The 12,563-nt window shown below is 43.1% G+C and overlaps 1 protein-coding gene across 2 annotated transcripts in view; it reads right to left on the bottom strand.

The window, feature by feature from the left end:
* Positions 1–11,955, bottom strand: part of GUCY2F (guanylate cyclase 2F, retinal) — a 720,767-nt gene extending 708,812 nt beyond the window's left edge. For both annotated transcript variants that reach the window (XM_069612625.1, XM_069612624.1), the window contains exon 1: positions 11,710–11,955. The gene's annotated coding sequence lies outside the window, so the exon portion shown is untranslated. The remainder of the gene's footprint in view (positions 1–11,709) is intronic.
* Positions 11,956–12,563: the final 608 nt, after the last annotated feature.

The raw sequence follows: 12,563 nt of genomic DNA, 5'->3' as shown, positions 1-12,563 counted from the left end.
CCACTGGGATCACTTCTCTATTTGGAGTGATATACTTATAGCCTGAGCTTACCGCCAGCACTTGGATCACTTATCTCTTTGGAGTGATATACACCCTAAGGTTACAGCCAGCACTAGGATCACTTCTCTATTTGGAGTGATATACTTAAACCCAGAGCTTACAGCCAGCACTGGGGTGACTTATCTATTTGGAGTGATATAAGTACACTGTAAGCTTACAGTCAGCTCTGGGATCACTTCTCTATTTGCAGTGGCATACTTACACACTAAGCTTAGTTATATACACCCTAAACTTACAGCCAGCACTAAGGTCATTTATCTATTTGGAGTGACATACTTACACCATAATCTTACAGCCAGCATCGGGATCACTTCTCTATTTGGAGTGACATAGTTACATCCTTGGCTTACTGATATACACCCTAAGTTTACAGCCAGCACTGGGATCAATTCTCTATTTGGGGTGTTATATACGTACACCCTAAACTTGCATTCAGCACTGGGATCACTTCTCTATTTGGAGTGATATGCACCCTAAGCTTACAACCAGCTCTGGGATCACCTCTCTATTTGGAGTGATATGCACCCTAAGCTTACAGTCAGCACTGGGATCATTTCTCTATGTGGAGTGATATACACCCTAAGCTTACAGGCAGCACTGGGATCACTTCCCTATTTGGAGTGACATACTTACATCCTAGACTTAGTGATACGCACCCGAGGCTTACAGCCAGCACTGGGATCATTTCTCTATTTGGAGTGATATACTTACACCCTAAACATGCAGCCAGCTCTGGGACCACTTCTCTATTTGGAGTGATAGGCACCCTAAGCTTACAGTCAGCACTAGGATCACTGTTTTATTTAGAGTGATATGCACCCTAGGCTTACAGCCGGCACTGGGATCACTTCTTTATTTGGAGTGACATATTTACACCCTAAGCTTAGTGATATGCACCCTAAGCTTACAACTAGCACTGGGATCACTTCTCTATATGGAGTGATATACTTACACCCTAAACGTGCATTCAGCAGTGGGATCACTTCTCTATTTGGAGTGGTGTGCACCCTAAGTTTACAGCCAGCTCTGCGACCACTTCTCCATTTGGAGTGACAGACACCCTAATTAAGCTTGCCGTCTATTTCGAGTGGCACACACACACCCTAAGCTTGGTGATATACACCCTAAGCATACAGCCAGCACTGGGATCACTTCTCTATTTGGTGTGATATACTTACACCCTAAACTTGCAGTCAGCTCTAGGATCACTTCTTTCTTTGGAGTGATATGCACCCTAAGGTTGATGCTATACACCCTAAGCTTACAGCCAGCACTGGGATCATTTCTCTCTTTTGAGTGATATGCACCCTACGGTTATTGATATACACCCTAAGCTTACAGCCAGCACTGGACTCACTTCTCTTTTTGGAGTGATATACACCCTAGGCTTACAGCCAGCTCTGGGATCACTTATCTCTTTGGAGTGATATGCACCCTAAGCTTACAGCCAGCACTGGGATCACTTCTCTATTTGGAGTGATATACGCCCTAAGCTTACAGCCAGCTCTGGGATCACTTTTCTATTTGGATTGATATACACCCTAAGCTTACAGCCAGCTCTGAGATCACTTCTCTATTTAGATTGATATACATCGTAAGCTTACAGCCAGCACCGGGATCACTTCTCTATTTGGAGTGATATACACCCTAGGCTTGCAGCCAGCTCTGGGATCACTTATCTCTTTGGAGTGATATGCACCCTAAACTTACAGCCAGCACCGGGATCACTTCTCTATTTGGAGTGATATACGCCCTAAGCTTACAGCCAGCTCTGGGATCACTTCTCTATTTGGATTGATATATACCATAAGCTTACAGCCAGCTCTGGGATCACTTCTCTATTTAGATTGATATACACCCTAAGCTTGCAACCAGCACTGCAATCACTTATCTATTTGGAGTGATATACACTCTAACCGTACAGTCAGCACCGGCATCACTTCTCTATTTGGAGTGATACACACCCTTAGCGTACAGCCAGCTCTGGGCTCACTTCTCTATTTGGAGTGATGTGCACCCTAACCCTACAGCCAGCTCTGGGATCACTTCTCCATTTGGAGTGATAGACATCGTAAGCTTGCCATCTATTTCGAGTGCAACACACACACCCTAAGCTTAGTGATAATCACCTTAAGCATACAGCCAGCACTGGGTCCACTTCTCTATTTGGTGTGATATTCTTACACCCTAAACTTTCAGTCAGCTCCGGGATCACTTCTCTCTTTGGAGTGATATGCACCCTAAGGTTGGTGATATACACCTTAAGCTTACAGCCAGCTCTGGTATCACCTCTCTATTTGGAGTGATATGCTCCCTAAGCTTACAGCCAGCACTGAGATCACTTCTCTATTTGGAGTGATATGCACCCTAGGTTATTCATATACACCCTAAGCTTACAGCCAGCACTGGGCTCACTTCTCTATTTGGAGTGATATACACCCTAGGCTTACAGCCAGCTCTGGGATCACTTATCTCTTTGGAGTGATATGCACCCTAAGATTACAGCCAGCACCGGGATCACTTCTCTATTTAGAGTGATATACGCCCTAAGCTTACAGCCAGCTCTGGGATCACTTTTCTATTTGGATTGATATACACCCTAACCTTACAGCCAGCTCTGAGATCACTTCTCTATTTAGATTGATATACACCGTAAGCTTACAGCCAGCACTGGGATCACTTCTCTATTTGGAGTGATATACGCCCTAAGCTTACAGCCAGCTCTGAGATCAGTTCTCTATTTGGATTGATATACACCATAAGCTTACAGCCAGCTCTGGGATCACTTCTCTATTTAGATTGATATACACCATAAGCTTACAGCCAGCTCTGGGATCACTTCTCTATTTAGATTGATATACACCCTAAGCTTTCAACCAGCACTGCAATCACTTATCTATTTGGAGTGATATACACCCTAAGCTTACAGGCAGCACTGGGATTTCTTCTCTATTTGGAGTGATATACTTACCCCCTAGGCTTAGTGATATACACCCTAAGCTTACAGCCAGCACCAGGATCACTTTATTCTGAGTGATATACACCCTAATCTTACAGCCAGCTCTAGGATCACTTCTCTCTTTGGAGTGATATGCACCCTAAGGTTGGTGATATACACCATAAGCTAACAGCCAGCACTGGGATCACTTCTCTATTTGGAGTGATATACACACTAAGCTTACAGCCAGCACTGGGACCACTTCTCTATTTTGAGTGGTGTACACACTAAGCTTACAGTCAGCACTGGGATCACTTCTCTATTTGGAGTGATATGCACACTAAGCTTACAGTCAGCACTGGAACCACTTCTCTATTTGGAGTTATATACACCCTAAGCTTACAGCCAGCACTAGGATCACTTCTCTATTTGGAGTGATATGCAACCTGAGTTTACAGTCAGCTCTGGGATCACTTCCCTATTTGAAGTGATATACGTACACCCTAAGCTTACAGCCAGCACTGCAATCACTTCTCTATTTGGAGTGACATACTTACCCCCTAGGCTTAGTGATATACACCCTAAGCTTACAGCCAGCACCAGGATCATTTTATTCGGAGTGATATACACCCCAATCTTACAGCCAGCTCTAGGATCACTTCTCCCTTTGGAGTGATATGCACCCTAAGGTTGGTGATATACACCATAAGCAAACAGCCAGCACTGGGATCACTTCTCTATTTGGAGTGATATACACACTAAGCTTACAGCCAGCAACAGGATATCTTCTCTATTTTGAGTGATGTACACACTAAGCTTACAGTCAGCACTGGGATCACTTCTCTATTTGGAGTGATATGCACACTAAGCTTCCAGTCAGCACTGGGACCACTTCTCTATTTGGAGTGATATACACCCTAAGCTTACAGCCAGCACTAGGATCACTTCTCTATTTGGAGTGATATGCAACCTGAGTTTACAGTCAGCTCTGGGATCACTTCCCTATTTGGAGTGACATACTTACTCCATAATCTTACAGCCAGCACTGTGATCACCTCTTTATTTGGAATGATATACTTACACCCTAAACTTGCATTCAGCAATGGGATCTCTTCTCTATTTGGAGTGATGTGCACCCTAAGATTACAGCCAGCTCTGGGATTACTTCTCAAAGAGTGATAGACACCCTAAACGTTCAGTCTATTTTGAGTGGCACACGTACACCCTAAGTTTAGTGATATACACCCTAAGCATACAGCCAGGACCGGGATCACTTCTCTATTTGGTGTGATATACTTACACCGTGAACTTGCAGCCAGCACTGGATCACTTCTCTATTTGGAGTGACATACTTAAATCCTAAGCGTACAGCCAGCTCTGGGATCACTTCTCCATTTGGAGTGACATACTTACACCCTAAACTTAGTGATAGACACACTATGCTGGGTGACACCATTTCCATTCTCGAGCTCCTGTGAGATGGGTTTCTGTTGCAATTGGCAACATCCCCCCACCCATCACCCCCTGGGGTGTAAGGGGAAGAAATCCATGCATTTAGTCACTAGAAGTTGAGGAACAGAAAGCCATCTTAGTTTCAGTGTTACACACTTAGGTAATGAATGCAAAACAGTAGCAAATCACGTGATCCAAATGTTCCCTAACAGTTAAATGAAGGCTGTGTAATGTTTCACACATTAGCTTTTACTTGACAATTGACATGGAATACATTCCACAAAAATGGGGGACATTATATTAATTTTTCGATTGCCAATCTTACAGCCCATGACCAAAAGAAACGTTAAAACTACATTTTCTGCTCAGGTGACCACAGACTATTTAAAACCAGTCTCGCTCCATCATTTGGCCAAGGGGGTAATGGACAGCCGTTAAGCCTCTGCTCCACAGGGGGTGCCACCTCCCAGTAAGTTAGCTCAGCGGTTTGAGCACTTGCTGCTGTGATCTTTGTGGGATCTGTAGGCTGCAGGCTAGAAGCCCGGCAAGGCCAACTCGGCCTTTCATCCTTCTGAGGTCGATAAACGAGTGACAACTTCGGTTGGGTGATAATGGTATGTAAATATGTTCTATGTAAAACGCGAAATATACCCAATCGATCTCCTACCACTGGGAGGCAGTGGGGCCACTGCTTGCCAAGAATTCCCAGTGGGCCCTGAGCCCCTTGTGCAGAAGGCCGCATTCGTTCTGTAGTCCGTCATTGCTTTTGCTAATGGCGCGGATAAGCTGCACTGGGCGCTTATCTTCTTAGTGGGGGATTCTTTTTTGCGCCAGGACAGCACTGCGCCGCGCACGCCCTCAAGGTGATAATCGTCTCTCAATATGGGGCAGCTCAGTGCCTTGCTGCCACACACAATGGCTTGCCAGGGTCAGTGCTGAGCATAAGCATCTTATGGAGAGAAAGCATGAAACATACCCTCTCGTGACCGAGCGGAACATCTTAATGGGCTGGGGCTCGTTAACAATATATACCAAATGCCATTAAGGCAGAGGCACTGGCATGCCACAACCAGCATGAATAGTAACCTACCACCAACCTTATCCCAGTTGGTAAATAGTGCCAAACTGGCTAAATATGTAAAACATCCCAATTGTTGTGTTAGCCTGTTGTAAACGATATTAGCAAATGTAGATCGGTATTGACCTCCTCTCAGCCAATCAGAATGTTTAGAGTGCAGTCAATAACTACTGGTATTGACTGCATTCTGAACGTTCTGTCTTTAGAAGCAGACAGGAAACAAGTCAGATTAATAGGCAATCTTTTTTTTAACAAGACACTTCTCTGGGAGGAACTCTTGTGGCTGCAACATGCTATTTAACAAACAAAAGAGGAAGCTAAAACAATAGACATTTCTTTCACTTTCTTAAGAAACCGTTATCTTCTACATTACACCTAGGGCCTGCTCATTTAAACCTGCTCTAGTTCAACAAACATCCAATGAAAATGCTTAACTTATGAATACAAGCATGTTATTTAAATTCTAGAAAATAAAACCACGTTTAATTTACTAGCTCATTTTGCCTATTTACTTTGCCAACCGTTAAATTAATAAAAATGTCTTCTTCACCAACAAAACTCCAAAACATGTATTAGTAGCACAACCATGCGCTGATTGCCTAACAAACCTCGGTAGGGGTCATTACCACTTGCAATAATGACCCTTCCCCAACTTAAGCCTCTTGACTTCTCCTCGGGCCACACCTTGTTGGCGACTCCCTCTTCCACAATAAAAACCCCTCTGTCAGTCTATAAGGCTATATTATTAATAATTCCATATCAACAGAGAAGGAAAACCAGTAAGTTTGACACTTGCTTATCAAAATGGTTTCTGCGCTAGCAAGATTTAGCGTCATAGGTCTAGTAATCACAAAATTCACTAGCTATTGCTCAGCTACTGCCATCATGTCCAATGTACCACGCCAATCTGCACAGCCTACAGATCCCACAAAGATCACAGCAGCAAGTGCTCAACCCGCTGAGCTAACTTACTGGGCGGTGGCACCCCCTGTGGAGCAGAGGCTTAACGGCTGTCCATTACCCCCTTGGGCAAATGATGGAGGGAGACTGGTTTTAAATAGACTGTGGTCACCTGAGCAGAAAATGTAGTTTTAACGTTTTGTATTTTATTTTATTTATAAAGCACCTTAAGCCAAAGCGCTGAACATCAGAACAACATGATACAAAAAGCATAACAGTGGAAGCTACTTACAATAATGAATCAGTCCAACAAAACAGTGAGAAGAGCAATTAAATTGGAGGGAAGAGGGGGGGGGGCAAAGCAGTAGAGCTGAGATGGAGGGGGAGGAGGAGAATGGCGAATATTGCCATCAAATGTCCAGGTAATCACATCTCAGGTACTGCTGTCATATGACACCATTTGCCATAATTTGACAGAAATGCCCAGAAGCTCCATCAAATCCCCAGGCATTGCCATCATTTCTTAGGGATTGGCTTTACATGCCAGATATAGACAACAAAATTCCATGCGCTTACATTGTTGGCAGGTAATACCATAACGTGCCCCCAGACTCACTCACAGTACATGCCAGCTTTTGCAAGAATATGCAAGGTACTGCCATAAAAAAATCCCAAGTACTCCCAGCATATGGTAGATATTGCCAAACTACTAGCAAAACTTTCAGCGGCGCAGTGCCCCTGGGCTGTATGTGCGCTATAAAAATGAAAAAATAAATAAATAAAATAAATAGCAAGATATGCCTGTAAGGGCACCATGTCATGCTCAGATCATTTGCATCATAAACCCAGCAACTCATAGTTTAGTTTCCGCTATTGACATCATGTGATAAGGCCAGGGTCTACAACGTTTGGCTCTCCAGATGTATGGGACGACAACTCCCATCAGCCCTAGCCAGCATAGTCAATGGTGTAGGGTCATGGGAGTTGTAGTTCAAAACATCTGGGGAGCCAAAGGTTGCAGACCCATGTGATAGGGTATTCATGACCTGTGCCAACTATTGCTATAATTTCCCCAATATCCCTATCACCAAGTCACTGTAACACAGAGGACTTAAAATATTGAGAGTATCGCCAAACTCGACTGTATTCGCTTTATCGACCTCAGAAGTAAAGAGGCTGAGTCAACCAATTGTGTTTGGAGACAGGTCCCTGCATGAGGCATATTACTTAACCAACCTAGTATACTGCCAGGCATAAAACAAGACAACATATTATACTGCCAGGCATAAATCAAGAAAACCTATCATACTGCCAGGCATAAAACAAGAAAACCTATCATACTGCCAGGCATCAATCAAGACAACCTATCATACTGCCAGGCATAAAACAAGAAAACCTATCATACTGCCAGGCATCAATCAAGACAACCTATCATACTGCCAGGCATAAAACAAGAAAACCAATCATACTGCCAGGCATCAATCAAGACAACATATCATACTGCCAGGCATCAATCAAGACAACATATCATACTGCCAGGCATAAAACAAGAAAATCTATCTACTGCCAGGCATACATCAAGAAAACCTATCATACTGCTAGGCATCAATCAAGACAACCTATCATACTGCCAGGCATACATCAAGACAACCTATCATACAGCCAGGCATCAATCAAGACAACCTATCATACTGCCAGGCATAAAACAAGAAAACCTATCATACTGCCAGGCATAAATCAAGAAAACCTATCATACTGCCAGGCATAAAACAAGAAAACCTATCATACTGCCAGGCATACATCAAGAAAACCTATCATACTGCCAGGCATCAATCAAGACAACCTATCATACTGCCAGGCATAAAACAAGAAAACCTATCATACTGCCAGGCATACATCAAGAAAACCTATCATACTGCCAGGCATCAATCAAGACAACCTATCATACTGCCAGGCATAAAACAAGAAAACCTATCATACTGCCAGGCATACAACAAGAAAACCTATCATACTGCCAGGCATCAATCAAGACAACCTATCATACTGCCAGGCATAAATCAAGAAAACCTATCATACTGCCAGGCATAAAACAATAAAAGCTATCATACTGCCAGGCATATATCAAGAAAACCTATCATACTGCCAGGCATACATCAAGAAAACCTATCATACTGCCAGGCATCAATCAAGACAACCTATCATACTGCCAGGCATAAAACAAGAAAACCTATCAATCAATCAAACAAGTTTATTCGGAAATATAAAAACTTCCATTAAACGACAAAAGAAAAAGATATGAATTACACATTTCCAATGTTGCAAAGACGCCAATTATATAAAAGACAAATAAAGATAAATGCCAAAAATTACAAGATACGATCAACAGTGATAAAAATAACTTGCACTTGCTTGCCAGTCAGGAGGGCATATTTTAAAACCTATCATACTGCCAGGCATACATCAAGAAAACCTATCATACTGCCAGGCATCAATCAAGACAACCTATCATACTGCCAGGCATACATCAGGAAAACCTATCATACTGCTAGGCATCAATCAAGACAACCTATCATACTGCCAGGCATAAATCAAGAAAATCCTATCATACTGCCAGGTATAAAACAAGAAAAGCTATCATACTGCCAGGCATACATCAAGAAAACCTATCATACTGCCAGGCACCAATCAAGACAACCTATCATACTGCCAGGCAAAAAACAAGAAAACCTATCATACTGCCAGGCATAAATCAAGAAAACCTATCATACTGCCAGGCACCAAACAAGAAAACCTATCATACTGCCAGGCATACATCAAGAAAACCTATCATACTGCCAGGCATCAATCAAGACAACCTATCATACTGCCAGGCATACATCAAGAAAACCTATCATACTGCCAGGCATCAATCAATACAACCTATCATACTGCCAGGCATCAATCAAGACAACCTATCATACTGCCAGGCATAAATCAAGAAACCCTATCATACTGCCAGGCATAAAACAAGAAAACCTATCATACTGCCAGGCATACATCAAGAAAACCTATCATACTGCCAGGCATACATCAAGAAAACCTATCATACTGCCAAGCATCAATCAAGACAACCTATCATACTGCCAGGCATAAAACAAGAAAACCTATCATACTGCCAGGCATAAAACAAGAAAACCTATCATACTGCCAGGCATACATCAAGAAAACCTATCATACTGCCAGGCATCAATCAAGACAACCTATCATACTGCCAGGCATAAATCAAGAAAACCTATCATACTGCCAGGCATAAAAGAAGAACACCTATCATACTGCCAGGCATAAATCAAGAAAACCTATCATACTGCCAGGCATAAAACAAGAAAACCTATCATACTGCCAGGCATAAATCAAGACAACATATCATACTGCCAGGCATAAATCAAGAAAACCTGTCATACTGCCAGGCATAAAACAAGAAAACCTATCATACTGCCAGACATACATCAAGAAAACCTATCATACTGCCAGGCATCAATCAAGACAACCTATCACACTGCCAGGCATAAAACAAGAAAACCTATCATACTGCCAGGCATAAATCAAGAAAACCTGTCATACTGCCAGGCATACATCAAGAAAACCTATCATACTGCCAGGCATCAATCAAGACAACCTATCATACTGCCAGGCAGAAATCAAGAAAACCTGTCATACTGCCAGGCATCAATCAAGACAACCTATCATACTGCCAGGCATACATCAAGACACCCTATCATACTGCCAGGCAGAAATCAAGAAAACCTGTCATACTGCCAGGCATCAATCAAGAAAACCTATCATACTGCCAGGCATAAAAGAAGAACACCTATCATACTGCCAGGCATAAATCAAGAAAACCTATCATACTGCCAGGCATAAAACAAGAAAACCTATCATACTGCCAGGCATAAATCAAGACAACATATCATACTGCCAGGCATAAATCAAGAAAACCTGTCATACTGCCAGGCATAAAACAAGAAAACCTATCATACTGCCAGACATACATCAGGAAAACCTATCATACTGCCAGGCATCAATCAAGACAACCTATCATACTGCCAGGCATAAAACAAGAAAACCTATCATACTGCCAGGCATAAATCAAGACAACATATCATACTGCCAGGCATAAATCAAGAAAACCTGTCATACTGCCAGGCATACATCAAGAAAACCTATCATACTGCCAGGCATCAATCAAGACAACCTATCATACTGCCAGGCAGAAATCAAGAAAACCTGTCATACTGCCAGGCATCAATCAAGACAACCTATCATACTGCCAGGCATACATCAAGACACCCTATCATACTGCCAGGCAGAAATCAAGAAAACCTGTCATACTGCCAGGCATCAATCAAGAAAACCTATCATACTGCCAGGCATAAAAGAAGAACACCTATCATACTGCCAGGCATAAATCAAGAAAACCTATCATACTGCCAGGCATAAAACAAGAAAACCTATCATACTGCCAGGCATAAATCAAGACAACATATCATACTGCCAGGCATAAATCAAGAAAACCTGTCATACTGCCAGGCATAAAACAAGAAAACCTATCATACTGCCAGACATACATCAAGAAAACCTATCATACTGCCAGGCATCAATCAAGACAACCTATCATACTGCCAGGCATAAAACAAGAAAACCTATCATACTGCCAGGCATAAATCAAGACAACATATCATACTGCCAGGCATAAATCAAGAAAACCTGTCATACTGCCAGGCATACATCAAGAAAACCTATCATACTGCCAGGCATCAATCAAGACAACCTATCATACTGCCAGGCATAAGATGAACGGTTCCAGGAGAAGAGCATAGCAATCAAGTGGTTAGGAAAGGGAGCAACAGCTGTGCATACGGGGCCACATTGCATTTAAGACAGGTACAGGTCAGAGATAACCTTTGCCCGCCTAATCCTACCAATGGGGTTAACCGGTTCAGCCATTCCTCTTCCTCGCTAAGCAAGACACCATTCTATTGATTTGCTTCTGAACATCCCTGCTGTGGCCCTTTGTGAGGTCGCTCCTCGTCCTTGCCCATCCAGAACAGCAGCCAAAACCTCCATTTCGTTAACAAAGGTCTGGCAAGGCAATTTGTTGGATGAGAAGCATGTATGTGCAAGCACAGTTTTGCAAACTAATATGACTTGTAGATAACCGAGAGCGATGAGGACCATGTGCGCTGCTCACCATGATACAAATCATACATAGCACAAGAAAAATAACATTTCTATTTTACTTACCATCACCAAGATAGCTGGATCGCGGTCCCTTTGTCGATCATGAGAAAGCCAACCATTACAATGCATTAGCATCTGCTTCAACAGGCGATGGAGACAGGCTGCCCATGATAGGCCAGGCAGCATCAGGTGCTAAGGAGGGAGCACAAAAGCAAAGACTGCACCCGGGCTCTCCGTACATACCACTCCTACAAATGCTACTCGATGACAATCGTTAGCAAGTGTCCTAACCCGCTGGGGATCACTGGTCAGCAGGCTGGCCAATGAGTGGATTAGGATTTGCGATGAAGTGACGCAGTAAATCTCTTAAACTGATCCACCCCCTGCAGTATCAATGTCAACCGATGACCTACATTTGGCCTGCGCTTTAAGCCGAGAAGGATAAACCTCACATTTGCAACTTCATTGGCACACAGTGCTGTTCTGGGCACGTGGCCCCTGCATCCTCTCTCTAGTTCTGCTTTATGGTTACGTGCTTGAAGCCTTCTCTGCATTGCAAGCCGTTTGTTATCTTGCAGGCCTTTAAGCCTTGCTTTTGTCTTGCTCCCTGGGGCAGTTGGCAAATGTAGACAACCTTTATATTTGTGTGAAAACTGCACATCTGTATTTATTTATTTATTTATTTATTTATTGGGCATGTGTTAGCCGCCTATACATCAAAATGGTGTTTCCAGGCGCCACAAGGCAAAGTGGGGAGGGAGCACGGGGAGTAAATAACAGTGGCAAACAGCAGTAAACAATTCTGGTCCTACTTGGCCTTGTGGCATTTGGACGTGCAAGTGCAGTGAAGAGAAGTGCAGGAATGGAAGGGAGGGGGGAGAAAGGTAAGGCAAGTGCTGGTAGGAGCCCGGGAGGGA

Source organism: Ambystoma mexicanum, chromosome 5p, assembly GCF_040938575.1.
Source record: "Ambystoma mexicanum isolate Mex_15411 chromosome 5p, UKY_AmexF1_1, whole genome shotgun sequence".
NCBI classification, from domain to species: domain Eukaryota; kingdom Metazoa; phylum Chordata; class Amphibia; order Caudata; family Ambystomatidae; genus Ambystoma; species Ambystoma mexicanum.
This window is presented reverse-complemented; position numbering and strand designations above follow the sequence as displayed.